This window comes from Coenobita brevimanus, chromosome 18 (genome assembly GCF_032717465.1).
Source record: "Coenobita brevimanus isolate Jiangsu-jjx chromosome 18, ASM3271746v2, whole genome shotgun sequence".
Taxonomy (NCBI): Eukaryota; Metazoa; Arthropoda; class Malacostraca; order Decapoda; family Coenobitidae; genus Coenobita; species Coenobita brevimanus.
The window spans coordinates 31,912,913-31,926,129 of record NC_136971.1 but is presented as its reverse complement, the minus strand read 5'-3'; positions in this window follow the sequence as shown (position 1 = coordinate 31,926,129).

Genomic DNA, 13,217 nt, shown 5'->3' with positions numbered 1-13,217 from the left:
CCCAGTCCCCAGCCATGTCGCTGCCCTGCTACCAGCTCACACACCCCTCTCTCATATACCTCTCCACGCCATCCCTCCACCTCATCCTTGGCCTTCCCCTCCCTCTACCCCCCTCCACCTCACTCACATACACTCTCCTCGTTAGTCTCTCGCCCTCCATCTTCTCCACACGGCCAAACCACCTCAATGTATTTCTCCTAATGCTTTCTACCACATCCACCTTCACACCACAACATTCCTTCACTTCCTCAGTTGTCAGTTTGTCTCTCCATGTAACTTACAGGCTCCTCTGAAATAACTCATTTCCACTGATCTCACACTTGACTTCTGTCCGTCCAACAAGGCTCAAGCTTCACTTCCATACGTTAGAGTTGGTTTCACAATACTATCACGCAGCAACTTTTTTACTTCCATGCTCAATTCCCTGTTTCGTATCATTGCTTTCAAAGAACCAGCAACATTCCTTCCTTGTTGTACCCTTTCAAGCACTTCCAAACTTCCATCCTTACTCATCATACTATCCAGATACTTAAATCTATCTATCTATCTATCTATAGCCCGACGCCCTAATCCCGCAAAGGGTGGCCACAGACAAAACGCCTCCAAGTCACTCTGTCACCCACCATTTGACTCCCCTCCCCCCAACTCACCCCCCCCTCCCTCATATACCCCTCAACTCCATCCCTCCACCTCATCCTCGGTCTATCCCTCCCTCTCCCTCCCTCCACTTCACCTACATACACCCTCTTAGTCAGTCTTTCATTCTCCATTCTCTCCACATGTCCAAACCACCTCAGTGCATTTCTCCTAATCTTTTCAACCACATCCACATCTACCCCACAACGTTCCTTCACGTCTTCATTCGTCAACCTGTCCCTCCACGTCACTCCACATGCTCCTCTCAAGTAACTCATTTCCACTGCTCTCACTCTTGACTTGTTTCCCTCTTGCAAGGTCCACGCCTCGCTTCCATACGTCAGGGTAGGGATCACAATACCATCATGCAGTGACTTCTTAACTTCCATACTCACCTCCCTATTTCTCATCACTGCTTTCAGTGTACCAACATCCTTTCTTCCCTGCTGTACCCTTTCACGTACTTCATCCCCCAAAGTTCCATCCTTACTCATCACACTACCCAAGTACTTGAATGCACTCACATTCTCCATATCCTCACCATCCACATTATCCATTTCCTGATCATCCAACCTCACTGTACATCCAGTGACTTCATTTCTCTCGAAGACCATAACTTTATCTTTCCTACATTCACCTTTGGATTCTGTTTCTGACACACTCTTCCAACTCATTCACCAAGCCTTGCAGTTCCCCTTCGTACAATTCAGTATAATCTGCAAACGACAGTACAGGGAGTTTCCAGATATTGCCCTCTATCATTAAAGCCGGTCCAACATTCACTGACCTACCTTGTATCTCTTTTATAACCCCATCCATATATAGATAGAACAACCATGGAGACAAGACACTCACTGTTTCATTCCAACATTCAAATAGACAAACTCACTCAATATACTATCCACACGCACTGCATCCATAGCCCCCTCCTGCATACTCTTCAAAACATTCAGCAACTTTCCATTTACTCCATTTATTCTTAATATTTTCCACAATCCTTGTCTATCCACCCCGTCATTTGCTCTCTCGAAATCCATGAAAGCTATATACAACTTCTTTCCCGTCTCTAGAAACTTTTCCACTAAAGACCTAAGAATGAACATCTGATCTACTCAACCTCTTCCCATCCTATAACCTCCCTGTTGTTCACCAACTAATTCCTCTGTTATTTCCTTAACTCTGTCAATAAATTAATCTACCATACATTTTCCCTATTACACAAAGAAGACAAATGCCCCTATGATTACCACATACGTCTTTTTCTCCTTTGCCTTTGTACAGGGGAATAATTATATCGGACTTCCAATCCTCCGGGACTCTACCTTCCTCCCAGTCCAATCTGCACATCCTCCATATCCATTCTACTACTATCTCTCCTCCATGCTTCAGCATTTCACCACACACTCCATTAATTCCTAAGACTTTCCTCATTTTGACTTTCTTCATTGCTTCCACTACTTCCATCCTACTGATTTCTTCCTCTCTTCTCACCACTCCCCTTCTCTCAGCTATTCCTTAGCCTCCTATACTCGCATCACTTTCATTGTTTATGTTCAACAGTTCCTGAAAGTGCTCTCTCCGTCAGCTTTTCACCCTTTTCCACCAGCAATCTACCATTTTTATCTTTTACTCACCGACTAACTTCTTTATCACCCTGTCTATCTCTCTTTACCTTTTTCCAGAATATTTTCTTACATTCCCTCCATTTAAACCTCAAATTCCTTCCAAATTCCTCATCCATTCTCTTCCTACTCTCTCTCTTACTAATCTTTTTATCTCTCTCGTCCTCTCTACATATAGCTCTCCCTTTCGTCTCTCGACTTATTTCACGTCCCTGATCCCCATCCACTAACTACTGTATATGCTTTCTTCTTTTGCTTCACGCCTTGTCTCACCGCTTCATTCCACCATGTTATTCCTTGCACCCCCTTTCGCCTTCCCTTCATCCTACACATCACCATACATGTTTCACAGACTTCTTCTGTGAATATCTTGCACACATTTTCTACCTCCTCCATCTGCTCCAGATCATATTTACCCAATCGCTCCTCGACTTCATTCTTATATTCAGCCATTTTTTCGTCCCCTTGCAACCTTTCTACCCTCCTTGTAAGGACTGCTTCTTCCTGTCCTTTCCTCCATCTATTCCTCCATTGCATTTAAACCTTGACTTTCACCACCACCCCATGGTGGTCAGAAAGTCCACTCCCCCAACCCTAACAATAGTGATTGAAACCGTTTTCATTACTAATGTCAGCGTACTTCTCATCTAAGTAATTACACCATTAATGAAATTCTATTTAGTGCTTTTTGTTGTACTCACTATTTCCCCTGATTTCTGTTAACATATAAACGTGTTGATTAATCAGTTGTTTACACCGGTAGGTTGGACAAGGCCTTCTTAACATAACTGGATGGAACTTAGATCAGATGGAGTGTCATGGTTGCGTGCCGTAGTATTAGTACTAGAAGTTGCAAACCCAGACCCAACTGAACGTGCACCCAGTGAACCACAGGAAGCAAATGCTGCAACCCATCCTCCTCCTTTGGGGGGGGTGAGGAGGTTTATGGGAATATGTGCAAGTGGGCAGATCCTTCTTCTAGGCCAATACCCGTCACCAGAAAAGGCATCCCTCTCCAGCGTGTCCATATCTGGGGGAATGTTTGGATACTTACTCTGTCACCCACACTCTGGTCAGAAGATGAGTTGGATGCCATGGTACCGTGCCTAAGAAGCCCTACCATGGGAGTGGAGTGGAAATCATCCCGGTACCTGGCCACGCTAAGCTCCCTAATGCCAGTGACCTAACTTTTAATATTATATGAAGAAAGACTTCCTGTAAAGACATTAAATGTAACTGTGTCAAACCCAGCAGTTCGAAAAAGTCGTCCACCTAGAATACAGTAGCCTGGAAAAAACACTAAATATATATATATATATATATATATAGAGAGAGAGAGAGAGAGAGAGAGAGAGAGAAATAAGTAAATAAAAATAAATAAATAAATGAATCTAAAAATAATTGAACATACAATATTAAAATGTCCTCTACCTGATTGGAATATTTCCTTCAATACAATGATGAATTTTTTTTTATTAATACCTGACACCATTAGTTTACATTTGGCAGCATTGGAAGGTATTTGTTCACCGCAGGAACTAAACAATTGTCTCCATTAATACAGTCGCCATTACGATGTCAGTTTTTCATTCTTTCCCAGCCATTTTTTTTTTTTTTTTTTTGGGGGGGGGGATTTCTCCCGTACTGAAAACGTTCGGTATAGTAAAATATTGAGGATAATTCGAACATTTGCTACTTTGTCAGAAAATAGCTTTCTCATCATGCATTCCCTCCTCTCTCTTCCTCCTTCCCTCCAACTTGGTACTGGTGGCAAATCCATTTACAGTTTTGGGTGATTTCCTTGTCAGTTACAGGGATTTAAAGTCCAGACACAGACAGTCACACCATTCACAGTTCGTTAACATTTAACACAACCTCCAAACCTCACACTGGCTGTCTAGTACGAGTATATTGTCGATGTAACTTCAAACCCATGAAAAAAAAAAAATCACCCCTCTCATTAGAAAATGATTTTAAATAGGATAAATTACACTCTGATGGCTGAAGAAACGGGACAGTCAAACGTGTCTGCCTGAAAAGAGGTATGAAAGCGAGATGAAGAGTGTGGAACCACGAGAGTGATTTAGGCTGCAAGACTACATGAGTGTGCTGCGTGAATGAGAGAGAGAGAGAGAGAGAGAGAGAGAGAGAGAGAGAGAGAGAGAGAGAGAAGGGAAGAGATAGTGTATAGAACAAGTCAGTGTGAGAGGTAAAGGGTAAGAAAGCAACAAAAGAAGTAACGGTCAGAGGAAGATGAGGATGAAACAAATGATTCGAAATCTGGTTAGAAAGGGAGAATGGGGAGCTGTGGGGAAGAGGGAAAAGAAAAAAATGAAATTTTAACCAAGAAAGAAAAATATATAGTTGGCCAGGAGACGGAGGTGGGAAATATATATACTCCCTCAGGTTATACCCTATGATGATTCTTTTCACAGTTTCGTTATCAAGGAGAGCAGTTCTGCACACTATATTTCCAATGCCTAGGCCAAAGTACAATCAAAGACACAACTGTCTTCCCAGTTCCGTGCGGAGAGAACCGACAACTGGCGAAATTTAATGAAAACCCTGTCACTGCTGGTGGGTGTTTCAGATGGTTCGATTTTTCCGCTATGCATTCGTCAGACTTTGGGAAGATACCTGTGTCTTTGTTTGTGCATGCACAGTAAGCATAAAGCTTTCTATAAAAAATAAATAAATAAATAAAAAGCGACTGAATACCCAGTCTCTGAGTACCCCAGGGAGAGGGAGTAATAATGCTCCATCCTCACCCACTCTCCCGATGACAACCAAATCAAGCATTCTGGGCCATTATCTAATAAATATTTTATTAATATCTGTAACATGAGAGCCCTTTCCTCAAACTTGCTCTCATTAGAACATCACCGTTCCATCTCAACCCCACATTCGTCACTGAGACTCAGCTGCTTGAGACAACTGATAAACCATTCTCTCTATCCTCCTACTTTCTCAATTCTCATTTCAAAATCAGAGTTGGCAGTTGCGCGTATCCAAACTCTGCAGAAACTTTACACGACCATGAATTACTCGAATACACGAACCCAAGTTGAGCCATCACCTTAACAGTCAAACCATGAAAAAGCTTTATCATCATCACCATCATCACGACTCTTTTGCTACTTGCAGATGGAGTGAGGCAGGGTACAGAAAACCAGGAACAGGAATGAACACGATAGTCAGAGAACTGATCAACATTGTGTCCAGTGAAATGGGTCAAACTCACATTTATTCACCATGCAAGCCTACTGAATTCTGGCCCCATCTGACAGGTACAACTGTCCACGCTAGCTTCGTTTCTACCTGTTAGACAGAGTTAATCCAACGACTGTAAAAAAAAAAAAAATGTCCAAGCATCGTATCAATCCGCTGTAACTTGATCTCTTGTACACCGCCATCCAAAATTCATCCAGTCAGCTGGATCCCTTGTCAGTTACCTAGCCTTGTCAACATTCATACCTCTCTTTCTCACACATTTACCATATCGATCCACTTTCTTGATCTACCACGACTCTGCCCACCTTCACACTCGCATATATCCTTTTCACCACTCTACTAATATCCATTCTCTCCACATGACCATACTATCTAAATTGCTCTTTTCAATTCTGCAGTCTAAGGAATTCCTTACAAAATTCTTTCATGAATTAGATATTTTTTATCCTACCACACTCCGCACTACACATGTTGTTGAGCCACACTAACTCTTGACTTATCTTTTTCATTCGACATCGACGACATATTAGTGTGGGTACTAATATTCTGCCCTGCAGTCATCTTACAGCGACTTTCATACGAACAGTCACTTTCATGTGTTCTGTACCATCCCACTTTCCCCTTCCCTTGCACATACATTTCTTTTTCGGTCTCTGTAAAAGTACATAGTAATAAAAGGATGCACAGATCCACAAATAAGGCCACTTCGATGACGCAAAAACATCCCCAGTCAAGGACCTCATGAATATCAAAAGTACACAGTTCAACGCTTCAGCACTGGATTCAACATTCCAAAGTATTTTTTTGCTGTTGCTCCATTCCATTTACAAGAAAAAAAAAATCTCATCGCTACAAAAGAGTCCCTCATGAGCATTTCACAAACACGTATACAAACACCATCTGCCACAACATTCCAAATCTATCATCCTTCATCAACACACCAGACATTTTCCATTAGAAACTATCCTTTCCACTCGACATGAGTACATCTAGAAAGACTAAAATGTGGCCACCATCCTGCACTTCTTCAGTACCATAAATAAATAAATAAATAAATAAATATATATATATACATATATATATATATATATATATATATATATATATATATATATATATATATATATATATATATATATATATATACAACTCCTTAAGAGTCCTCCATTTATTTACTGCAATGCAGTCTTTGATACCACACAACCTCTTTGTCTCATGCACCTCTTTATCATATGCACCGACAATCCTTCAGCGTAACGCCAACAGATGTTTCCTGCGAGTGTCCGGTTTCCAGCAGTCCATTGTATTCACGCCCAGATGAGCCAGGGGTAACTACAACAACAACAGTAAGAACGAAAATGTGAAGTACCGAATATGAATGGATGCAATCTCAAAGTTACCCCTAGAACTCTACTCTGTCTTGCATGGTCGCACTGCCACACAGATTTAAGGATACTGCAAACAAGACATTGTTAAACCAGTATACCGTTATTCAGTGCCGTGCCAGCACATCATCACGAAATAAAGTCTTTACTTCCATACTCACATTCCTTATCCATGCTTCTGTGCTGAAGTTCCCGTCGTTTTCCTACTTGTCTACATTTCTTTACTGTGTCCTCAGTGTTACTATCTTGTTTCACAACAGTACGAAAATAATTTAGCACATTTACAGGTTAACAGTTCTTTCAGTTTAGTCTCTACTCACTTTCGTTTAAGAACCTATTAAGCGAATATTATTTTGCCCTGGCCTACATTTGCTATTGGTTTTCTTCTTACGCATTAGTACAAATTCTTCCACCTTACGAAGCAATATTACTCCTCGTTGTCTATCAGCACAACATGATCAGCAAACACAAATGCCTACATATTTCACTCAGTATTCCATCTCGTCTGTCTTCATATTTCCCCTACTCGGTGTTCTCCGTAACATTTCTTTCAGTAGTCCATGCATTATTTAGCAATAACACTCTAGTTATAGTACAATCAAAAACTAATATGAAATGCACTGCCTCGGTAAATCCATGGCATGCAAAACCAACCCAACACCCTCGCGCTCACTCTGAATGTCCATGTACTGAACAAACACAAGTTATACATTACATACACCTACCATGTTCTCGTTTTTATGTGTATGTATTATACAGGCATCAGTTGTACAGTGAATACATCCTGAAACTGACGGACTCTAAGGCCACATATTAATTTTCTCCAAAATGCCATGTCAACATACACATTTATTTGCCCGCACACACACACACACACACACACACACACACACACACACACACACACACACAAGCTTGCTAGAAGAGGTTGAGAAACTATTAGTAATTAATTTATGTGTCTGACTCTGGCCTTAGGCTTCACAGTCAGTTCCTATGGCTCAGTAGTGCTCCTACATATTCATAAACCTCCACATGCAGCCACTTCGGCGCTAAAACCACCGTCCACATTGAATACATGTTAAGCTTGTCACATACAGGCCTGATGTATTGGTAGTATCGTGGTTATTTTTACGATAAGTCGGCGAGTCTTCTGGTTAATCAGTAAACTTTACTTTATGAAATTCAGATCATGAAACTGTTCCCTTCCCCAGCAGGGATTAGGACCTGAGGCTGTTAGGACTGCTGGTCACCTCTCCAAAGATTCAGCAACCGTTCACACACACACACACACACACACACACACACACACACACACACATACATATATTTATATACTGGTGAATATATAGATAGATAGAGAGATATAGATATTGTTACATAGCCTATGATTTCATCATCCTTTGTGTAATTTTAACGCACAGTATGCTGCATGTTTGATCACGAGCGTGTTCTGCCTCAGTCCCCCCCCTTCTACCGTTATAGTAGAGTAAGTCGTTCTCTCTGTTGTCCAGAGCGGGATTGTCAACTCTATGTCCCCATGGCTTCATTTGCGCGTCCTTATTACAAGTTGTATCAAGCTCTCCTGGCCCCTATATAATGAGCTCAGTCTCTGCATCATTGCCACTTAGATCTGCTCCTCATTTTGTTCACATCTCTGTCCTCCCCTGTACAGATATTATTATTGTGAGTGCTCAAGAAGTCTCCAACCATCTAGCAGCTGTGTGTAATTTGAGTATAACTGTTGTTGCATTTTTTCTTGTATTGTATAGCATAAGTTTAATTTGTAGGCCTAGTGAAATTTTTGTAATTCATGTGGGGTTCTTTGTGTCAGTCATTTTTGATAATAGTTTGTATCTGTAATTATTTATCTGGCATTCACTGAGTATTATCTGGTATCTCATTTTATCAGGGCTGACTTAGATAAATTTACTCTTGCTAATTTTGTGTTAATAGAGGCTATTGCAGTTAACCATATATTTAACCTGTTTATTTGCCATTACATTATCCTTATGAGTCCTGAATGTTTAGTTGTTAGTTTGTGCATTAAACTTTAACTTGTAATTTTACCTAACTCTTTTGTTTTGAACCTGGAACTTTACGGGACAGTAGTGACTCTTCGTATTCTCACTTAAAGTGTACATTATCTTTCTCTGTTCCGTAACATAAATTTGGCGACCTCATATCAGGATATTCAGGATATTATCATAAGGATATTGTTTGATATTTTGTGACTGTGATATATTCATGATGGCTACTATTTCTACACTTGATGAAGCCAAAGATTTTTTGTCAAATGTGCAAACAGTGTGTGATATAGAAAACAGAACAAAGAATGAACTTAAGCTCGTTGCTCAACAATTGGGAATTGCAGTTCACTCTCATCATTCTAAAGATCAAATTGTTGGCATGATTAATAAAAGCTTGTTTAATGTAACTCCTCCAAATGAGCAAACGCAGATTGAATTAGCTAAGTTACAGCTAGCTCTGCAGGAGGCTCGTGCTAAAGAAGCTGAATTTCAGGCAAATGCTAAGCAGGCTGAGTCTCAGGCTAAGGAGGCGGAATCTCAGGCTCGGATTCAGGAGGCACAGATACAGGCACAAGTTGAACTTGCCAGGATTCAGGCAGACCATGAGTATCGCATGAAACAAGGTGGAACTGGATCATCTAGCTCTGATGATTTTGATGTGGCTAAAAATGTTAAACTTGTCCCTCCTTTTAATGAATCTGATTTAACAAAGTATTTTCAGTTGTTTGAGAGGGTAGCTACAGGTTTTAATTGGCCTAAGGAGTATTGGCCAGTTCTCCTTCAAACTGTTCTCACCGGTAAAGCTCAAGTAACTTATGCATCTTTGCCTCAGGATCAATCTGATAATTATGATGTAGTTAAGAGCTTGATTCTTAAGGCCTCTGAGCTTGTTCCTGAAGCCTATAGAGTAAAATTTAGGACAACTTACAAGCAAGATAAGCAATCCCATGTTGAGTATGCAAAAATCAAAGAAGATCTGTTAGAGCAGTGGTTAAATTCTAAGAATGTGGATTCTGATTTTGGTAAATTTAAGCAGATGATTTTGCTGGAGGATTTCAAAAGGTGTATTTATAAAGATGTAAGCCTATATCTTGATGAGAAAACAATAGATAATTTGTCTGATGCTGCAGTTTTAGCTGATGAATATGTTCTCACTCACAAGAGATATTTTAGAGGAAAAAGGAAAGCGGAGAGTCAGTACGTTGCCTCTACTCAGAGTACAGGTAACAGGAAAGAGAATAAAGATGATGTTTCTCAGGAAGTAAATACCAGCTTCACCTCTAGATTTCAGAAAAGTAAATGTACTTATTGTAGTAAGCTTGGTCATACTACGGAGAGATGTTTCAGGAGACAGCGTGATGTGAACAAAAAGGAGTCTTTAAATATTCAGTCAATTGGTCTAGTGTCCACTCTTGAGAGTTCCCAGAATTCTTTAACTGAGTTAACTGAACCTGCTTTGAGGGGTAACTTAAATTCTCATGATGGAGCTCCTCTTTTGAGCAGTAACGTGGGTGACACTCTCAAGAGTTCATGTGCTAATTTCCTGTCTGATGGTTTTGTCAGTCCTCTGGACAGTAATGACAGGAAATCAGTTCAAATATATCGTGATACAGGTGCTTGCCAATCCCTTATGCTGACCAGTGTTCTAGGCTCTAATGTTAATTCCTCTGATGAAACTGTAATCTTACAAGGTGTAGGGAATAATTACTTCTCTGTTCCTCTGTGCAGAGTGAATTTAGAGTCTGGTTTTGTTAATGGTTCCGTTATGGTTGGGTTGGTTGAGACACTCCCAATGTCAGGTGTAACTTTCTTACTTGGAAATGATATTGGTGGAAGTCAAGTGTGTCCAGCTCCTCAGTTGTCTAGTGAGCCAGTGGCTGCGTCCCAGGATTGTGATGTCCCTGATGTGTTCCCTGCATGTGCTGTCACTAGGGCTAAGTCTAAAGTTACTGGTGATTTAGAGGATAATGATGATGATGATGATGTTATCCTAGCTGACACTTTTCTTGCTAATTTGAACCACTCACCAGATGAGGCAGTACCCCGTAGTGTTGATAATTTGTCTCGTCAAGAGTTGGTTGAGTTGCAGGTTGCTGACCCTGAGTTGAAAGGTCTAGCTAACTCTGCTTACAGTGAAGAAGAGTCAGCCGGTGCTTCTACTTGTTATTATGTAAAGTCAGGAGTACTTATGAGGAAGTGGAGACCCCCAACAGCATCAGCCGACTGTGAATGGGAGGTTGTACATCAAGTTGTCATCCCTCGTGTTTGTAGGCAGGATATCATTAGAGTGGCTCATGATTCCAGTTTGGCAGGACACCTTGGAGTGAGGAAGACTGTGGCACGCATTTTGAAACACTTCTACTGGCCAGGTATCTTCAGGGATGTTTCCTGGTATTGTAAGTCTTGTCACACCTGTCAAGTTGTGGGGAAGTGTAATCAGACCGAAAAGGTTGCACCTCTAGTTCCCATTCCTCCTTTTGAGGCGCCTTTCACCCGTGTGTTGGTGGATATTGTGGGCCCTCTTCCTAAGACTTCTTCAGGATTTTCTTATGTGTTGACCATGATTGATATGGCTACTCGTTATCCTGAAGCCATTCCACTTAGAAATATCTCAGCAAAGAACGTGGTTAAGGAAATGCTAGGGTTCTTCACAAAGTTTGGTCTGCCCAAGGAGGTACAGTCAGACCGAGGAAGTAATTTCATGTCAAATGTTTTCAAGCAGTCTCTGAAAGAGTTGGGCATCACCCAGATCACGTCTTCAGCTTACCATCCCCAGACCCAAGGAGCGTTGGAGAGATATCATCAAACACTCAAATCGATGCTCAAGAAATACTGTTTGGAACATCAGAAAGACTGGGATAAAGGTCTTCCATTCGTTGTGTTTGCTGCAAGAGAATCTCCAAATGAATCACTGGGCTTCTCACCTTTTGAACTACTGTTTGGCCATGAAGTAAGAGGACCCCTTAAGTTACTCAAGGAATGCTGGCTGTCGGAGGAAGATGACGTCAACCTGCTGGAGTATGTGATGAAGTTCAAAGAACGGCTGTCCACTGCTTTACAGCTGGCGAGAGAGAATTTAGGAGCTGCTCAGGAGAAGATGAAGACTTGGTATGATAAGAAGTCCAGGTTACGCCACTTTCAGCCAGGAGATCAGGTTTTGATTCTGCTACCAGTTCATGGGCAACCTCTTCAAGCCAAGTTTAGTGGCCCTTATTTCGTGGAGAAGAAACTCAGTGATGTCAACTATGTCATCGCCACGCCAGATCGTAGAAAGAGCAAGCAACTATGTCACATCAACATGCTAAAGTTATATCACAGGCGGGACGAAAATAATCCAGTCTGCACTGTAGCTGTTCCACCCGAGTCTACAAGTGAAGTTCTCCCATGCAGTATGAGCCTGAGTGATAGTTTGGGGAAGAATCCTGATATCATGAATGATCTCCAGACTAAGCTTTCTCATCTACCTCCCAAGGAAAGGCAGGAGTTTTCGGCATTACTGCAGGAGTACCCGCAAGTGTTCCGTGCCACTCCAGGAAGAACCACTGTGTTGATGCATGATGTCGATGTTGGAGACGCAAAGCCAATTAAATTGCCTCCTTACCGTGTGAACCCAGTGAAAGTTCCTCTCATCCAGAAGGAGCTTGGCTACCTGTTGGACCACAAGATGATTGAGCCCTGTCAGAGTGAGTGGAGTTCTCCTGTCACTCTGGTCCCTAAGCCAGGTGGGTCACAGAGGCTTTGCATCGACTACAGACGTGTTAATCAGATAACTAAAACAGACACTTACCCTCTCCCTCGTGTGGAAGATTGCATAGACAAGATCGGAAAGGCTAGGTACATAAGTAAGTTTGATTTGTTAAAGGGATACTGGCAAGTACCTATGACTGAACGTGCTAGGGAGATCTCATGTTTTGTAACACTAGGAAAGGCTTTTGCATGTTCTGTAATGCCGTATGGTATGAAGAATGCACCAGCCACATTTCAGAAGCTCATGAATGTTGTAACAGAGGGTTTGGCAGGGTGTGTTGTTTATATTGATGATGTATTAATCTTCAGTGACAACTGGAAAGATCACCTATGCCATGTCAGTAAATTTCTTGACCGTTTAGTTCATGCTAATCTTGTAGCTAATTTATCAAAGTGTGAGTTTGGTCAAGCTAAAGTTCAGTACCTTGGGTATGTAATTGGTGATGGACATGTTGCACCACCAGGAGCTAAGGTTCAGGTTATAAGTGATCTTCCCAGACCTAAAAGTAGGAAAGAGCTACAAAGATTTTTGGGAATGGTAGGTTATTACAGGAGATTTGTTCTTAACT